We start from the raw sequence: 13,227 nt of genomic DNA, 5'->3' as shown, positions 1-13,227 counted from the left end.
ATATCACCTACTTCATAAGGTTTTCTCTAAGGATTAAATTTCTCACAACTTCTAGACAATCTCTGGTTCTACATAGTGGGTACTAGCAAATTCTGGTTGTTTTCCTTCTACCTATACCAGCACTGTGTAACAGAAATATAATCTGAGCCATGCATATAATTCTAAATTTTCTAGTAAATACATTTAAAAAATAAAAACAGGTAAAATTAATTTTAATAATATATTTGATTTGACTCAATAAATCTAAAATATAATTATTTTAACATGTCATCAATATGAAAAATTTTAATGAGATGTTTTATATATTCTCTTGTACTAAATCTTAGAAATCTGGTGTGCATTTTAAACTTACAGTACATCTCAAGCACATTTTAAGTGCTCAACAGCTGTATGTGGCTAGTGGCTACTACACGGGACAATGCATCTCTATATCTTTTCCCTTCCCTACCAATGGACACACTCTCAATGCTTGCCAAATTGGACTTCAATTTATCTTTCCCACTTTATCATTTCCTCACTTATCTTATGCACACATGGAGAAAAAATAAATTCCTGTTTCTCCAATACATATGCCCTGTGCCTTCCCATTTTTGTGTTTTCCCTCCTAAAAGTGCCTCTGTCAGTTAATACTCTCCTCACATCTCTACCTGCTAGTGAATTTATCCATTCACTGAGGGTCATTACAAATGTTACTTTACCATTCAGGCTGTCTCCATAACTGGTAAAATACCTTCTTCCTTAAAACTTCTAATGTACTTTTGGAGAGATTTTTTTTTTTTTTTTTTTTTTTTGCGGTACGCGGGCCTCTCACTGTTGTGGCCTCTCCCGTTGCGGAGCACAGGCTCCGAACGCGCAGGCTCAGCGGCCATGGCTCACGGGCCCAGCCGCTCCGCGGCATGTGGGATCTTCCCGGAATGGGGCAGGAACCCGTGTCCCCTGCATCGACAGGCGGACTCTCAACCACTGCGCCACCAGGGAAGCCCTGGAGAGATTTTTGTACGAGACTCTCACTTGCATCTTGTTTTTTGCTAATTCCCAGCCTACCCTCAAGTCACTGGCAACACACTTCTTAAAAGGCAAGAGTTTCTCACCTCTTATATACTGTACAGCCTACCAACATGACTTGCATATAGTATGTTTACTGAAAATACAAAATCTGCATTATTCCATTCACTTCCTGCAGAAGAACTAATGGTGATTTCATTAATTCACTTTTTCTTCCCCTGGCTGTGATGCGCGGCATGCAGGATCTTAGTTTCCCAACCAGGGACTGAACCCGCACCCGCTTCAGTGGAAGTGCAGAGTCCTAACCACTGAACTGCCAGGGAATTCCCCTAATTCACTTACTTTTTACACTATTTCCCTTCTTTTACAGCATTCAAAAAAGGAAGGAGGTGAGTGATAAGATGACTGCTTCATCAATTCTGAAAGACTGAACATTTTTACAGACTCAACTACATAATATTGATTTAAAATGTAGCTATAAATATTAAAAGAGAAACAGTCTCAGAAACTCAAAGTTGGAAGGTTTTCACATCTATCTTAAAACAGGTATATTCTGAAGACGTGACAATAAAGCACAGGATTGGAACATGACTGGGACTGGAAACTTAAATATCTACTGAAAACACTATGAGAGAATAATAAACTAAATATATAAAAGGCAGTCTTCTAAATGTGTTAGAAAAAACTAAAGGTAAGCTGTTTCATAACCTAGCAGTTGGAAAAGCCTTTAAAGCGTAAAAGTAGAAACCTTAAAGGAAAAGACAGAGATACATAATTAAGTTGGGGGGGCGCAGATGTGGACACAGAAACTCTTAAGTGAAACTAAAGACATGAGAAGTAGAGAGAATATCTTTGCACTTGCTCATGCTCTTACTTGTTCTCTCAACACATAAATGTACTCATATGAAAACTGGTTGACATTCTTAATACAGACAACTCTTACACATTAAAAAATATATATATAAGCCCCTTAGAAAAATAGGAAAGCCTATCAACAGGCAATTCACAAAGGAAATATGAAAGGCCAATTAGCATATGAAGATATGTCCAACCATCCCAGTCTTCTAATAAATGCAAATTTTTAGGGAATTCCCTGGGGGTCCAGTGGTTAGGACTCCGCACTCTCACTGCTGAGGGCCTGGGTTTGATCCCTGGTCAGGGAACTAAAATCCCAAAAGCCGCGTGGCACGACAATCAATCAATCAATCAATAAATGCAAACTTTTAAAGGTATCCTTTTTGCTTATGAGATTGGCAAATTTTGGTTCAACAGTCAAGGCTGAAGGGTGAATTTTAATCAACAATCAATATATACCCACAAAATATGTTAAACTGCAAAAATATTTTAAAGTCTATACAAGACTTTCACTATTACCTATATCCAAAGCCTAAATATTAAAAAAATATTTTAACAATTACATAGACTTTGAAAGAACAGCAGTTGTATGACAGAGAAAAAATTACGAAAGCCAGTAACGGTGCTAACATTTTAAATTTGATAACAGACCAACTGAAATACATCAATTCATAACCGAGGTTACCATAACTATTTACCCACCCTCATTTCTATTTCCAGCTTCCTTAATTCCTCATTTTCACCTTTTTCTTCACTCAGGATCTTTGCTAAGGTCTTTTCTCCCCGTAAGAAATCACTCCTAACTTAACTCCTCTTCCTTCAAAAGTCGTATCTTTTTTCCCTCACTCTACCAGTTTTTCATTACTACTGTCCTCCAGTCTCTTTTTCTTAGAGTCTTTGGTCCAGCTTCTCACATCTACCCACTTATTCTTTTCAATAGCTCCAGGACAGAACATCATTTTCAGTCCAGTTCCAATAGCACACAGTATCAATACACAGGAGCCATCACTGCTGCCCATCTCCTTTAGAAATATTAATATATATATATGTATATAAGTGTGTGTGTGTATATATATATATATATATATATATATATATATATATATATATTGGCCACACTGCATTGCTTGTAGGATTTTAGTTCCCCGAACAGGGATTGAACCCGGGCCCCTGGCAGTGAGAGTGTCAAGTCCTAACCACTGGACTGCCAGGGAATTCCCTAGAAACATTATTATAAATGTAGGATGCGATTTACATTTTTAAGTAAACTTCAGGTGCAATGAGTTATACAGATTTTAATGGACTGTCTTAGAAACATAACATTATTTAAAATATTTACATGGGAAAAGCCTCTTTCAAGTTCCAAGCTACTAACTTACAGATACATATTTATTAACAACATATATTTATTAGACACTACAAAGGGAGCTAAGGATGGCAAGAATGGTTCTTTTTCTTTAAAAAGGTCACAAATAAGTGAAGGAAAAAAATACAGTATTGTAAAATTTGAAAAATGCCAGAGTGAAAAAAAACACTAGAGCAGAGGTACGTACAGAACATCATGGGAATACAACAGAAGTTATGAGCTCTGCCTTGAGTGCTTGGGAAAGAAAATTTTGCAGACAATGTCATCTGAGCTAGGTCTTGAAGAGTTGGAGATTTAGGGAAGAAGAACTAGGATATTCCAGGAAGAATGAAGTGGGAAGAATGGTTCAGATGTTTGGAAAAGCATGGTGTATTTGGGGAACAGAAAACCCTGTGGCAGGAGTATAAGGGGGTGTTTTTGAGAATGGTGGGACGGATGGCTAGTGTTAGAGGAGAATTTACACACAAAGAGGATTATTTGCTAAGCAATAACTTTTAGATTTATCCAGGGAGCATTGGAAAGTTAAGATTCTTAAAAAGGTGAATAGCAGAAAATATGTGTTTTAGAATAACTGTGGTAAAAGGACAAATTACAGAGTGGAAAGAAAGGAAGAACGGCGGCAGTTAGTCAAGTTACAAAACTACTGCCATGACCCACGTGAGGCAGGACAAAAGCAGGAATACTGGGGCCAAAGATGAGGGGAAATGAGAGGTACACACCAAGTAAAATAATCAACTCTAGGGGATCGGCTGGGTATGGGTGGAGGAGACATGAAAAAGGAGTCATTTACTCAGTCCCTACAATTCACCAAACACTTTAAAAGTAGTTACTGTGTGCGTGCTAGGGGCTGGATGATGCCAAAGTTTCTAGTTTGAACTGAGTGGAAAGTAACACCATGAGGTAGAGAAAAGAAACAGGTTTTTCTGGACCAACCAGTTCAGTTTCAGATGTTAGTTTCAGGGGTCTGTGGGGCATGATGTTGAGAAGTCTAGTGGGGAATGACAGTAAGTGTAAAGCTCTGAAAGAGGTAGAAACCAGAGAAAAGTTAAAAATCTTTTCACAGTGTAACCACACTTTTTGGAGATAATAAAACTCACCCAAGGCACGGATTTGGAGGGGTGTGAAAAATTAATACAGTGTTGCAGGACACCTACAGATAAGGGATAGACGGGCAAGGAAATTAGGAAGCAGCAATTAAGAGTTGGGAGTGCTTTCATAAATACAAAAACACAATTGGAAAGGATAATCATTAACTTCAAGATAGTGGAAAGGGTTGGGGAAGAGTTTCAACTGTATCTGTGGCACTTTTTTTTTTTTTTTCTTAAAAGATAAATGAAGCAAATAGAGAAAAATGTTAATGTGTTAAACGTAGGTAATAGACATAATTCTTTTTGTTAGTTTGGAGTATTTAATACATTTTTAACAAGTAGAATAATACAGTGGGAATAGAGAAATAGACTTTCAAGAAGAAAATGACTAATAATGGTAAAGACCAACATGAAATCAAGTGGCATTTAAACTGATTTTAAAAGGCCAGCTGACTAGTAATGAGGAGCTCACTGATGACTTTCACAAGAGCATTTCTCAGCATCATGAAGGTAAAAGAGCGCAGTTAAGCTGAATAATAAAGTAATGACTAGGCCATGAAAATATGGTGACTTCTGGAATGCAACATCTTCCTAAGCTGGGAACATATACTTTGTATCAAAACATTTTCTATGATTTCTTTGTCTACTTCACAGATCCTTTCCTTCGCAGTCTTGGCATAATCTAATTCGGCAGACACTTAGTTACTCAACAGCCATCCTGCTTTGATAAAAGAACCCTGATTTTGTTCACCTTCCTTCATTTGTCCAGCCCCAGGTAATAAATAATGACTGATTTAAGCCACTCTTGGTCCTATCCCTTTGCCATTAACTGTGTAAGCCATGAGTATGGGCTTCTAGGAAGTTTTTCCTCACTTGTAAAAAGGAATACAAGACAGAAGTAGTCCATTTTCACTCCCTAGATGTTATTGTGTTGATGCCTAAATCTGAGACTACAAAGCACCCATGTGAAAGGAGGACACAAACATACTGAAAAGGGGAGGGCAGAAAGATGAAAGGAACTTGGGTCCCTGATGCTGCTGCTCAGCTACTGAACTATATAACCCTACAATAACCCGAGAACACAATTTAGCTCCAGAAATCTTACTATGTGAGATAAATATCTACTCTAAAAGTCAATTTTTTGTTTGGTTTTCAGTTACTTGAAGCTGAAAGGATCTTAATAAACTATTCAAATCACATGACAATGGTTAATATATTAAATCCCTTTCAACATATCAAGATTCAATACCTTGGGCTTCCCTGGTGGTGCAGTGGTTGAGAGTCTGCCTGCCGATGCAGGGGACACGGGTTCGTGCCCCTGTCCGGGAAGATCCCACATGCCACGGAGCGGCTGGGCCCGTGAGCCATGGCCGCTGGGCCTGCGCATCCGGAGCCTGTGCCCCGCAACGGGAGAGGCCACAACAGTGAGAGGCCCGCATACCACAAAAAAAAAAAGATTCAATACCTTAACAAAAATAGATCTTCTCTCCAAGTATTTACATAAATCTGAGCTATCCTTAAAGACTGTAAAATTTACAGTCCATAAAAGTAAAATTTAATTTTTAAGCAAATGATTTCATATAGATATTTGCTTGAGTATAAGATGCATGAATAAGTTGCTGAAAAACAAGGCTTTACCTCAATTTGAATATTACTGTTACTTTAAGATTTTCTGAGAAATATGAATTTAAAATTTAGATTACAGAAATTTCTTCCCTTAGACACTATCAGATATTCTTTCCTAAAATGTTCTTTTTTTAAAAAAATTAGCTTCAGGACTTCCCTGGTGGCGCAGTGGTTAAGAATCCGCCTGCCAATACAGAGGACACAGGTTCGATCCCTGGCCCAGGAAGATCCTGCATGCGTGAGGCAACTAAGCTCGTGTGCCACAACTACCGAGCCTGCGCTCTAGAGCCTGCGAGCCACAACTACTGGAGCCCGCACGCCTGGAGCCCATGCTCGGCAACAAGAGAAGCCACCGCAATGAGAAGCACGTGCGCTGTAACTAGAGAAAGCCTGCATGCAGCAACGAAGACCCAACGCAGCCAAAAAAAGAAAAAAAAATCAACTTTGAGGTGTAATTTACATACAATAAAATGCACCCATTTAAAGTGTACAGTTCAATGAGTTTCGGCAAATGTCTGTAACTGTGCAACCAATACTATAATTACAATATAGAAGATTCCAATCACCCCCAGAAGATTCTGTTGTACCCTTTTCCCAATAGGGAAAATCCCCAACCCCAGCCCTAAGCAATCACTGATTTGTTTTCTCTAACTATAGATTTACCTTTTCTAGAGTTTCATATAAATAGAATAATACTATAGTCTTTTTTGTGTCTGGCATTTTTTTTTAAATTAGGCATTGTGTACCTGAGATACTTCCATATTGTTGCATATATAGGTAGTTCATTAATTTTTATTGCTAACTAAACCCTATCATATACCATAATTGTTTTTCCATTCACTTGTTGTTCCAGTTTGAGGCTATTATAAATAAAACAGCTACAAACATCCCCATACAAGTCTTCGGGTGGGTAGATATGTGCCTCTCCCCCCTCTCCCCATAAATACCTAAGGAATGGAATTGCTTGGTCATATAAAGTTAAGTTACTGTAATAAGCTGCTAAACTGGTTTCCATAGTGACTGTACCATTTTGCATCACCACCAGCAGTGAATGTGAATTCATTCTCCACATTCTCAACAACACTTCTAAGTCTTTCTTTCCCCTCTCAGAAACCCATCACATGTTTACTTGGGTTTGGATATGATCCAAGTAGTCTACACAGATCTTTGACTTTTTATTCTATCTAAAAAGCTTTGACAGTTGAAATCTACTGATATCAAAGGTAGCTGACAATATAAAATGCATATGGCTGAATTGATGTTACACACATTTACAACATGAGCATTACCAAAATCATTAGAACTGTTGATTTACCACTGATTTTAGTTCACTGATATAAACAATGGTCAGGACTTAGGTAACTGCCAAACACCTTTGCCACCATTCAATTTGCCAATGCTATCAAGAGCATTTCAATCTCAAGCCTGCCCTCTAAAATCCAGTATTATTTCTACACTCAGATTAGATCCAATGGCAATCTAAGACTGCATGGTTACTAAGATGCAATGATGATTCTTTCATATCTTACTACATCAATAGGTCAGTTTCTCACTTTTAAAACCCTATCTTTAAAAATTAAGGCATAAATGTGTCAAATCCACTCATGTTAGTATACACGTCTGCAAGTTTTGACACATGCATACAGTCGTGCAACTGCCACCTCAATGAAGATAAAGAACAGTTCCATCCCCACCCCCATCCCATGACACCTCCAGGCACTTTTTGTAGTCAACCTCTCCCTCCAACCCCAGGCAACCATTAATCTGTTTTCTGTTCTTACAGTTTCACCTTTTCCAGATACCACAGAGCATGTAGCTTTTTGATTCTGGCTTTTTTCAGTTAGCATAATGCATCTGAGATCCACCCATGTTTTTGCAGGTATCAGTTCATTCCCCTCCCCCACCCCCTTTTTTTAGTTCATTCCTTTTTATTGCTGAGTGGTATGCATATACCACAGTTTATTCATTCCCCAGTTGATCTGGGTTGTTCCCAGTTTTTGAAAATCACAAATAGAGCCACTATGACCACATACACATAGGCTTTTCTGTGAACACAAGTTTTCATTTCATTTGAGTAAGTACTTAGGAGGGAAACTGCTGGGCTGTATGGGAAGTATAACTTTATAAAAAACTGCAAACACTTTCCCAAAGCAGCTTTAACATTCTGCATTCTCACCATCAAAATGAGAATTCCAGTTGCTCTACATCCTCATCAACACTTGTTATTGTCAGTTGATTTTTTTAGGTGTGTAGTGCTGTTGTTAAGGTTTTAATTTATATTTTCCTAATGACTAAATACCTGATATTAAGCATCTTTTCATGTGCTTATTTGCTACTCATATCTACTTTGGTGAAGTATCTGTTCAACTCAATTTTTTAATTGGGTTGTCTTCTTTCTAATATATTCTGGAAACAAGAATATTTACTAATATAATACTACTTATTATATTATTTAATATTCTAGAATCAAGTTCTTTGTCAAATATAATATTTTTTCCCAACCTATAGGTTGCCTTTGCATTTTTATAACAGTATCCTTGAACATGATTTTTAATTTTGATGCTCAATTAAGAAGTTTTAATTTTATGGTTTGTGCTGTGTCCTAATTGAGAATTCTTCACCAGAAGAATTTCTCCTGTTTTCACCAGAAGTTTTAGCTCTTTATATCAGGCCTACTGAGCCATTTTAAGTGGATTTTTGTATATGTTGTGAAGTCTACGATCCCATATTTTTAAACTGGATATACAATTCTTCAACTGCCATTTGTTGAAAAGACTATCCATTTCCCATTGAATTATCTTGATACCTTTGTCAAAAATCAATTAATCATAGGGCTTCCCTGGTGGCGCAGTGGTTGAGAGTCCGCCCGCCGATGCGGGAGACACAGGTTCGTGCCCCAGTCCGGAAGAATCCCATATGCTGCGGAGCGGCTGGGCCCGTGAGCCATGGCCGCTGAGCCTGCACGTCTGGAGCCTGTGCTCCGCAGTGGGAGAAGCCCCGGCAGTGAGAGGCCCGCATACAGCAAAAAAAAAAATCAATTAATCATAAATGCAAGAGTCTGTTTCTATACTATTAGTTCCACTGTTTTATATTATATGTCTATGCTTATGTCAATTATCACACTGTCTTCATCACTATAGCTTTACAGTAAGTCTTGAAATTAGATAAAATAAGTCCTCCAGTGTTTTTTTATCTTCTCCAAAATTGTTTTGGATACTCTATGGAAGGGGGTCAACAAACTTTTTCTGGAAGGGGTCAAAGAATAGACATTTTAAACTTTGCAAACCAAATGGTCTCTGTCACAACTACCTGACTCCACCATGTCAGTGCAAAAGTATGTTAGTGCATAGACAATACATAAGTGCTAAGTGTGGCAATGTTGTAATAAAACTATTTCCAAAAACAAACAGTGGGTCAGATTTGGCCTGAAAGTTGCAGTTTGCCTGTGCACTAGGGTCTTTCATTTCCATACAAACTGTAAAGTCAGCTTGTCAATCTCTAGAAAAATGCCTGCTGGAATGTTGACTGGGATGATATTGAATCTACAGATCAATTTGGGGAGAACCGACATCTTGAAAATATTGATCTCCTGATCCAAGAATACAGTACTCCATTTATTTAGAACTTTAAAAATTTCTCTCAGCAATGTTTTGCAATTTTCTGTGTATAGATAGGTCTTGTTCAATTTTTGTTAAACTTATCTCTAGGCATTTCATGGTTTTTGTTATTACTATAAATGGCATTACTTTATTTCTATTTCTAATGGTTCATCACTTATATAAACATATATTAATATATTAATAATATATATACTTGGTACTTACATATTGACCTCATATCCTGTGACCCTAATAATAATAAGTTCACATCTTAGTTCTAACAGCTTTTTTTTTAGTTCCATAGGATTTTCTATATTCAAGGTCATGTGTACAAATAAACACTTTTTCTCTCCTTTAGCACCTCTAGTACATGCTGAATAGAAGTGAGGAGAGAGAACATCTTTGCCTCGTTCCTGATCTTAAGGGAAAAGCATTTAGTCTATCACCATTAAGTATATTAGCTATGGGGCTTCCCTGGTGGCGCAGTGGTTTAGAGTCCGCCTGCCAATGCAGGGGACATGGGTTCATGCCCTGGTCCGGGAGGATCCCACATGCCGCGGAGAGGCTGGGTCCGTGAGCCATGGCCACTGAGCCTGCGCGTCCGGAGCCTGTACTCCGCAACGGGAGTGGCCACAACAGTGACAGGCCCGTGTACAGCAAAAAAAAAAAAAAACAAAAAAAGTATATTAGCTGTAAGACTGTAGCTGACCTTCATTAGGCTGAGGGACATTCTCTTCTAATTCTGTGTTTGCTGAGAGTTTTTGTCATGAATGGGTGTTAAATTTTGTCAGATATTTTTATGTATCTACTCAGATGATAACATGGGTTTTCTCCTCTACTCAACTGATATGGTGGATAAAACGAATTTATTTTTGAGTGTTAACCCCACCTTGGCACCTCTACATTCTTGGAATAAAACACACTTGGTTATCATATATTACCCTTTTAATATATTCCTAAAAGCTAATATTTTGGTCAACATTTTTATGTCTATAGTCAAAGAGATATTGCTCTTTAGTTCTCTTCTAATTTGTCTGTGTTTGGTATCAGGGTAATTTTGGCCTCATGAAATAAGCTGGGAAATGTTCCCTTCCTCCTCTATTATTTTAAAGAGTTAAAATTAGTATTACTTCTAAAATATTCAAAAGAATTCACCAGTGAAGCCATCTGGGCCTTGAGTTTTCAATTACAAATTTAATATCTTTAACATACAGGGCTACTCATATTTGATTTTTCTTGTGTTACTTTGGTAACTTTTTCAAGATTTGTCCAATTCACCCAAGTTATTAAATTTATATTAGCATAAAGTTGTTCATAATATTCCTTTATTAATCTAGTCTAGCACCACAGCCCTTTCAAGGTTTCTCTTAGAAGTCCAGAGTAATCAACAAGGACTTTTTCTCCTCCAGTTGGTAAAACCTCAAATGCCTCCCAACCCTCCGTGATCTCAAAGGGCCACCAGCTCACAACAACAAACTGCTCTTTGCCTGACTTTACAGTTTCACACTCTGCAGGTACCTTCCAGAATTCAGCAAAAAATCAGAGAGACTCCTATGCAGACTGTTAGCCTTATTTTTCTTTTTTTTTTTTGCGGTACGCGGGCCTCTCACTGCTGTGGCCTCTCTCCCGTTGCGGAGCACAGGCTCCGGACGCGCAGGCTCAGCGGCCGCAGCTCACGGGTCCAGCCGCTCCGCGGCACGTGGGATCCTCCCGGATCGGGGCACGAACCCGCGCCCCCTGCATCGGCAGGCGGACTCCCAACCACTGCGCCACCAGGGAAGCCCTAGCCTTATTTTTCTAAATAGTGGTCTTTCTGCTGGAATTCTCCCCTGCAATTTCCAGCTGCCTTGGCCTCCATGAATTCTGATCTCCTCAACTTATTAAGACCACTCTCAGGCTTCCCTGGTGGCGCTGTAGTTAAGAATCCGCCTGCCAATGCAGGAGACACGGGTTCAAGCCCTGGTCCGGGAAGATCCCACATGCCTTGGAGCAACTAAGACCGTGCGCCACAACTACTGAGCCTGCGCTCTAGAGCCTGTGTTCTAGAGCCTGTGAGCCACAACTACTGAGCCCACGTGCCACAACTACTGAAGCCCGCACGCCTAGAGCCCGTGCTCCGCAACAAGACAAGCCACCGCAATGAGAAGCCTGCACACCGCAACAAAGAGCAGCGCCCCCCCACCGCTCACCACAACTAGAGAAAGCCTGCGCACAGCAATGAAAACCCAATGCAGCCAAAAATAAATAAATAAAATAAATTTTTTAAAAAAGAAAAGGAAAAAAAAAAAAGGACCATTCTCCTTTGCCCAAGATCCCTATCCCTGCTCTGCAATTCAGACCATGCCTCCAGAGAAAGCTGGGGTGATTAGGTGACTGTCCAGCTTACCTCATTTGTTTCCTGTCTTTCAGGGAATCCCAGTCCTGTATTGTTATTGGTCAATGTCTGAAAACAATTGTTTCATATATTTTGTCCAGATTTTCAGTTTTTTGGTTTTGGGGGAGTGGTAAATCCATCATGGTAAATCCATCATGGCCACTTTAAATGTTCTTAAAGGGGACTTCCCTGGCAGTCCAGTGGTTAAGACTCCACACTTCCAATGCAGGGAGCATGGGTTCGATCCCTGGTCAGGAAACTAGGGTCCCACATGCTGCGAGTCATGGCCAAAAAAAAAAAAAAAGTTCTTAAAAGTTAATCCCTAAAAAAAACATTTCATTCCTTGGTTTTAATATCATTAAAGTGCAGAGAGTATTATTTCTTTTCTTTCTTTCTTTTTTTTTTTTTGCGGTATGCGGGCCTCTCACTGTTGTGGCCTCTCCCGTTGCGGAGCACAGGCTCCGGACGCGCTCCCGGACCGGGGCACGAACCCATGTCACCTGCATTGGCAGGCGGACTCTCAACCACTGCGCCACCAGGGAAGCCCAGAGAGTAGTATTTCTAAATAAATTTAAGTCAGTTTATGTAACAGATAATGGACTTATTCCTTAACAATAACCACTTTCACGGACTTCCCTGGCGGTCCAGTGGTTAAGACTCTGCGCTTCCACTGCAGGGGGTGTGGGTTCGATCCCTGGTCGGGAAACTAAGATCCCACATGTCACTCCACATGGCCAAAAAAATCATCATCATCATCACTTTCAAACAAATTAACATTTTAAGTGTTTTACTGTAATTGGTTAAAGTGTGCTGTAGTATTTTCATTTTAATTTCAAGAAATAATTTTTAAGGTAGCATTTATGTACCCACTTGGTAAGTCTAAAATTTATACTCAGCTTAATGAGTTAGGCTCTTTTAGACTCCAGAAAGTTTTTATTCTAAACATAAAAACGGTAATAGGGAAGAGGCAAGAGTCTCATAAAAATCATAAACTACAGAACAATCTAATCATACAGATTAATCCCAAAAGGCTGATGGTGTTCAAGTTTGAATGCAGGTCTTGATACTGGGTAATCATTGCTTTATTGTTAGGAGCTTATTGCTTTCCTTCTATAACGTGGATTCAGCATCTTTATTTCCATACCCTTGATGCTTCAAACAACTATATCATTCTCTACTGGGATAACAGTTCCCTACTTCTAACCCGTATTTACTGATAATTTTGATTCATTTACTGTCTATTCCAGGTTTCCTCAAACTCCCCCAGCCACTGCCTAATTCACTTATTTCTGAGTTTGCAGTAGCATGAAGAAG

General features: G+C 39.0%; 1 protein-coding gene across 2 annotated transcripts in view; it reads right to left on the bottom strand.

The window, feature by feature from the left end:
* The window catches only part of YES1 (YES proto-oncogene 1, Src family tyrosine kinase), an 80,977-nt gene that overhangs the window by 28,874 nt on the left and 38,876 nt on the right, over positions 1-13,227 (bottom strand). The gene's annotated exons all lie outside the window — the stretch shown is intronic.

The sequence above is a fragment of the Mesoplodon densirostris genome, chromosome 15 (assembly GCF_025265405.1).
Source record: "Mesoplodon densirostris isolate mMesDen1 chromosome 15, mMesDen1 primary haplotype, whole genome shotgun sequence".
NCBI lineage: Eukaryota > Metazoa > Chordata > Mammalia > Artiodactyla > Ziphiidae > Mesoplodon > Mesoplodon densirostris.
Note: the sequence above shows the minus strand (reverse complement) of the source record. Positions and strands in the feature narration are given on the sequence as shown.